The following is a 6,000-nucleotide window of genomic DNA, read 5'->3' as shown; positions in this document are numbered from 1 at the left end:
CCAGGAGGATGCTCACCGAGGAGCAGGCCATAGTGGTAGCCACTGCCTGCGTGCGCGAATCCAGAGCTCTTCCGTCTGCATCAAAGCCCTGTCACCTTAACGTTACCCAAGGCCGGCACAGGAAATGGAACCCGCTGCTTTTCCCCGCACACTGGCTGTTGTCAGAAGCCAAGGGTTGCTCAAGTCATTAATGAACTCTCATGCATCCCCATGATTTCTACTAGGTAAAACAAAAGGACAACCACCAGTTGATAGAACACACACACACACACACACTCACTCACACGCATATTTGCAAGGGGGGGGATGAATGAGGATGTTTGTGCCAGGGCTTCCGGCCACTGCAAACAAACTCAACATGTATGTGTCACTTTATACATCTGATTTTACATGGGTTCTGGGGAAATTGAAACAGGCTCATTAGTCTTTATAAGGAAGCGCTTTAGCTGCTGAGCCATCTCAGTCCTGTTCTTATCTGATAAATCTGAATTCCATGAACATTTTAAAAAGATATTTCATTTATTTATTTATTTGCAAGGAGAGAGAGAGAGAAAATGGGCATGCCAGGGCCTCCAGCCACTGAAAATAAACTCCAGATACATACATGTACTACTTTGTATAGGTGTGTGATTTTTTTTTTTTTTTTTTAGTTCTATCAGTCTTTAAACCAGGTCTTGAAAAAACCAAAACCAAAACCAAAACCAAACCAAAACAAAAGAAACCTGGCAGTTTCTTCCCTCCTGGCTAGCTTCCATAGTGCTGGAAAATGTTATGCACGCTACAGGGGAAGAAAAGTCATCAAGCGTGTTAAGTAGAAATAGACACTACAAGACATGCATCCAACCAGTCACATTAGATATGTCCACTGGTGCAGTAGTGGCATGACTGTTACGGGGGTAACCAACTGCTTCCTGAATGGATTGGAGGTTTCCTGTATGGGAAGGAATTTATGCCTGGTACTTAAAACCTAGTCAAGAACCTATGGCTGAGAAGGTGATAGACTCTAGAGGGGAAGCTACTACAGTTGTTTGGCTTATATGGGTGTGTTGTGCCCACCAAATGCCACATCAACGTTTATGCTTATATTCATGTATGAATGCTACACTCACTGATGGTCAGAGAAGCTTCTTTTTGAAAGTGGTGTTAGGCTGGGCATGGTGGCCCATGCCTTTAATCCCAGCACTCAGGAGGCAGAGGTAGGAGGATCATGGTGAAGACAAAGCCACCCTGAGACTACATAGTGAATTCCAGGTCAGCCTGGGCTAGAATGAAACCCTACCTTGAAAAAAAAAAAAAAAGAAAAGACAAAGAAAAAAAGAAAGTGGTGGTAGCTGCAGGGGAAACTCCGAACTGACAGAAAGTGACTCCTGAGTGTTTGGTGCTAAATGGGATGCCCCTGGCACAGCCCCTCCCTCGCAGCTCAGGGAACATTGCAAGAGAGGGATGTAAGGGCCAAAGGATGGGTAAGAGTGACAGTCATGACCTTACAGTGGCTGTTGTTACTTGCCCCAGACCTGGACAGCATTGGACTTATCAACATTCTGTCATATCCGATGAAGGAGGGGAAAAAAAAAACCCAAAATAGAAAAAAGACTTGTTGGAAAGAAGATGGGAACCAGTGGACGAGGCATGTGGGTGAGGGGGACAAAAGAAGGTAATGAGGGCTGGGGAGACGGCTTAGTGGTTAAGCGCTTGCCTGTGCAGCCTAAGGACCCCGGTTCGAGGCTCGGTTCCCCAGATCCCACGTTAGCCAGATGCACAAGGGGGCGCACGCGTCTGGAGTTCGTTTGCAGAGGCTGGAAGCCCTGGCGCGCCCATTCTCTCTCCCTCTGTCTTTCTCTCTGTGTCTGTCGCTCTCAAATAAATAAATAAATAAAATAAAATAAAATAAAAGAAGGTAATGAGAGGGGACTGTGATCAAAATATACTATGTATTTGTATGAAAGTTGTTAATCCTTTTTAATCAACATATATATGAGAATAATATATAATATAATAATATATAAGGGAATAGATAAGTTTTTAAATCTTATTTTTTATGTGCAAGGAGAAAGAGAGAATGGACATGCCAAGGGCCTCCAGCCACAGCAAACTCTGGGTGTATGCACCACTTTGTGCGTCTGGCTTTACGTGGGTGCTGAGGAATTGAACCCGAGTCATTACACTTTGCAGGAAAATGCACTGACCCATCTCTCTAGCTCAGATATTAAACAAAAAGAAGAGGGAAAGAAACTCATAGTTCCTGTCTGTGTCTTTGAACACACCTACTTGAAACTCAAATGCTGACAGGAAGCCCAACCAGCCTGTGGCTGAGCTGTGGGCTTCGGCCAGCGTGGGCGTGTGACAGATTTCCGTGAGTCATCATGAAGCTGCATCTCCCAGTCCTGGGTTAATCTGACTCCAAAATCAACTTCCCCAGTGGTTGCTGCACATATCCAACATCTTGAGCAAAACTGATTATTGAATTTAATGAGCTTCGAGGTAGCTTTTTTTTTTTTTTGTAAGTAGTGAACTTTGCCTACGTTAGAGCCTCCTATAATATATTATATTCAGAATCTAGTACCCTACATAGTTTAGGGAGATTATTGTGCCTAAGGATCAGAAAAGGATCTCTCTGTGAGAGTGACCACTTCATACTGTGTGGTAACCCTTTCCTTCTTTCCTTCCTTCCTTTCTTCTTCCTTCCTTCCTTCTTTCTTTCTTTTTGGTTTTTCTAAGTAGGGTTTCACTCTAGCCTAGGCTGACCTGGAATTCACTATGTAGTCTCAGTTTGGCCTCGGACTCATCCTTTTAGGTCAGCCTCCTGTGTTCTGGGGTTAAAGGTGTGAACCACCTCGCTGGGTGTTCAGACGACAGAGAGAGGTTTCAGTTCCTGCAGTGGGGAAAGGATCTGTAACAAAATGAGTTGGGGTTCCTTCAGTCCATCTGAGATGGCTCATCTTGGCGATCAGCTTCATTGCCTCTTGGTTTCAACTAAAAGACACACGTCTGGGCAGGTCTGGAAGAGCATAGCCAGGAAGGACAGACTGATACAAGAAGACTGTTCCCAGTGGGTGGCACCTTTCAGTTGCAGCTCAAATTTGTACAGGTCCTAAGAAAAGGCAGGGCTGGTTTGCCTGTCTGCCTTTATTTTGTTTAAAGTAACAATTTTTAAAAAAATATTTTATTAAAAAAACATTTTACTAATCAGCCTGGTGTGGTGGTACATATCTTTAATTCTAGCACTTGGGAGACAGAGGCAGGAGGATGACCATGAGTTTAAGGCCAACCTGAGACTACATAGTGAAGGAGAGAGAGAGAATGGGCAAACCAGGACCTCTAGCCACTACAAACAAACTCCAGACACATGTGCCACCTTGATCATCTGGCCTTATGTGGGTAATGGGGAACTGAACCTGGGTCCTTAGGCACTGGTGGCAAGAGCCTTAACTGCTGAGCCATCTCTCCATTTATTTTTTGAGTCTTGCATCTATCCTATTATTGCTCCTGCTGACATCCCCTTGGTGACCTTAGAACCCAAAGGCTTTTTCAGATTTACAGCATGGATTAAGGCCAGGAGCTCTCCTTGAATGCTCCAGGCCTTCAACACAAGATTGGGACTGCTGAGGTATCTGGCCTCGTGGACAGAGCAACTACCAGGATGCCAGTGTCTCTAGCCTGCAGACAGCCACAGTTAAACTACCTGCCCTCTATTGTGTATGCAATCTAACAAAGTCTTTTTTCATAATATATACCCTATTCATTCTATCACTGTTATACCTCTAGGTACACTGGCTAATATGCACCTGATGGGGAACTTTCCTTTAAGGAAAAGGATATGGGATGGCAACCTCCGTGCTCTCAGGATGCCTTGCTCTTAGCTTTTGATTTGAAGTGACAAAATGTACGGAACAGAATTTAATATCCTTAAATTCCCAAAGAGGTCATCTTCTAATAGAGCAATTTGGCTTCTAGTGCTACCAAGCACTTAGGAGGAACATTCGGTCTCTGGCTGGACAGACTTTAGCTAGGGCCTGGAGCTCAAGACCTAAAGGGTAAGGGTTGTCTCCATTTAAAAAGACTCCTTGAAAAGCTGGGTGTGGTGGCACAAGCCTTTAATCCTAGCACTCGGGAGGTAGAGGTAGGAGGATTGCTGTGAGTTCAAGGCCACTCTGAGACGCCATAGTGAATTCCAGGTCAGCCTCAGCCTGGGCTAGAGTGAGACCCTACCTCAAAAAAAAAAAAAAAAAAAAAAAAAAAAGCTCTTAGAAACAGGATACAAAAGGGGGGCAAGGTTCACCTATTGCAGGCTCACCAATGGATCCAGCTTTCCAGTGCAAACTTTAAGTAGCAATGTGTTATACCTATACAGGTCTTGACTGGATGCTGAAGGAGAGAGGAAGACAGAGAAATGGTTAATGCTTAGTTTCATTGGCCAGGAAACCAAGTCTCTAGGAAACTTCTTTTTTTTAATTTAATTTAATTTTATTAGCAAGCACAGAGAGACAAAGAGGAGAGAGACAGAGAGAGGTAGAGAGAGAGAAGGGGCACACCAGGGCCTTCAGCTGCTGCAAATGAATTCCAGATGCATGGGCCACTTTGTGCATCTGGCTATGTGGGTCCTGGGAAATCGAACTCAGGTCGTTAGGTTTTGCAGGCAAGTGCCTTAGCCACTGAGCCATCTCTTCTGCCCTTAGAGGCTTCTTTCTAGCAACAGAGGTCAGGCCCCAAAGGGAAACCATTTTTTTACACACCTGAACATTGAATTCACAGTGCAAAGAAACATGAATCGTGGCTCACGACTAACAACAACAACAACAAAAGAATGAAAGAAAGAAAGAGATCTTTCAAGCCACTTCTCACTTTCCTCTCCTAGAAGCAGGGCTTGGGCCTACTGACCACCAGCCGAGCAGGAAAGAAGCCCTCATCTTTCTCCTTGGCCTCTGAGGAAGAGAGGGGCGCTGCAGAGCCAGTCCGCTGCAGTTGCAAAGGTGGCCACGTGGGGGACACTCAAGAGCTCACTTTCTGCAAAGCATGGCTGGCTTTGACAGAAACACGATGCAGGGAGTGTGTGCGTGTGTATGTGTGAGTGTAAACTGAGCAGAGTGTGTGGTTGCGTGTGTGAGTGTGTGTGTAAACTAGGCAGAGAGTATATGTGTATGTGTGTAAACTAGGCAGGATGTGTGTGTGTGTGTGTGTGTGTGTGTGTGTGTGTGACAGAGAGAGGGAAAGAGGGACAAGGAGCAGTGTCCCCTGGGAAAGGAGCCCACAAAGAGGGCCTCCCGTGCCGGCTGCCCACTCTGGAATCCCGGGTCCCCCGCCCCCGCCGCCCCGGCAGCGCCGCCGCCGATCTGGAGCTTCAACACAAAGGGAATCCTCGGAGGCAGGAAGTGCATCACCAGCTGGGGGGGCTGGGGGCGGGGAGAAGGGGATGCCGCCTTTCTCTTTCCACGCCCTCCCTCAGGGAGCCCGGGACAGTCAAGAGGAAACCCTCGGGGTCCCTTCATCCCCCCCCCGGAAGCCGGGGTGTCGGGGGCGGGGGTTGGATCGGGAAGCTCCCTAACGTCGGTACTGGGGGGCAGCGCCCTCCTCCTCGGAGGCGGGAGCCCGCGGTCCCCGCTCGCAGCCCCGACACCTGTGCGCGGCGCGCTCCCGCCTTCCTGCTCGCGAGCACCTGGGCTCACCTTTGTTTTTCCTGGGTGGGGGCGGCGGCTCCAACTTTCCTCCCTCCTAGTCCCAGGGTGTCCCCTCTGCTGTCCCCCTCGCCCCCCAGTGCTGAGCAGCAGGTGAGGGTGACTTTGGCTGTGAAGGGAGAGAAGGGCAGAGACCACTTTCGATTTATTATTTTTTAAAAAAATATTTATTTCCCACTTTCGATTTCGAAGACACCTGCCGGTCCTGCACTAGGCCAGGATTTCTTCTTGGAAACTGCGGTTCTTTGGGGGAAGCCTCACCTTCGATGCTGGAAGAATGATGTTAAAGCTCTACTGATTTATTTATTGCAATCTTTGTGTTGTTACT

The sequence above is a fragment of the Jaculus jaculus genome, chromosome 16, assembly GCF_020740685.1.
Source record: "Jaculus jaculus isolate mJacJac1 chromosome 16, mJacJac1.mat.Y.cur, whole genome shotgun sequence".
Taxonomy (NCBI): Eukaryota; Metazoa; Chordata; class Mammalia; order Rodentia; family Dipodidae; genus Jaculus; species Jaculus jaculus.
This window is presented reverse-complemented; position numbering follows the sequence as displayed.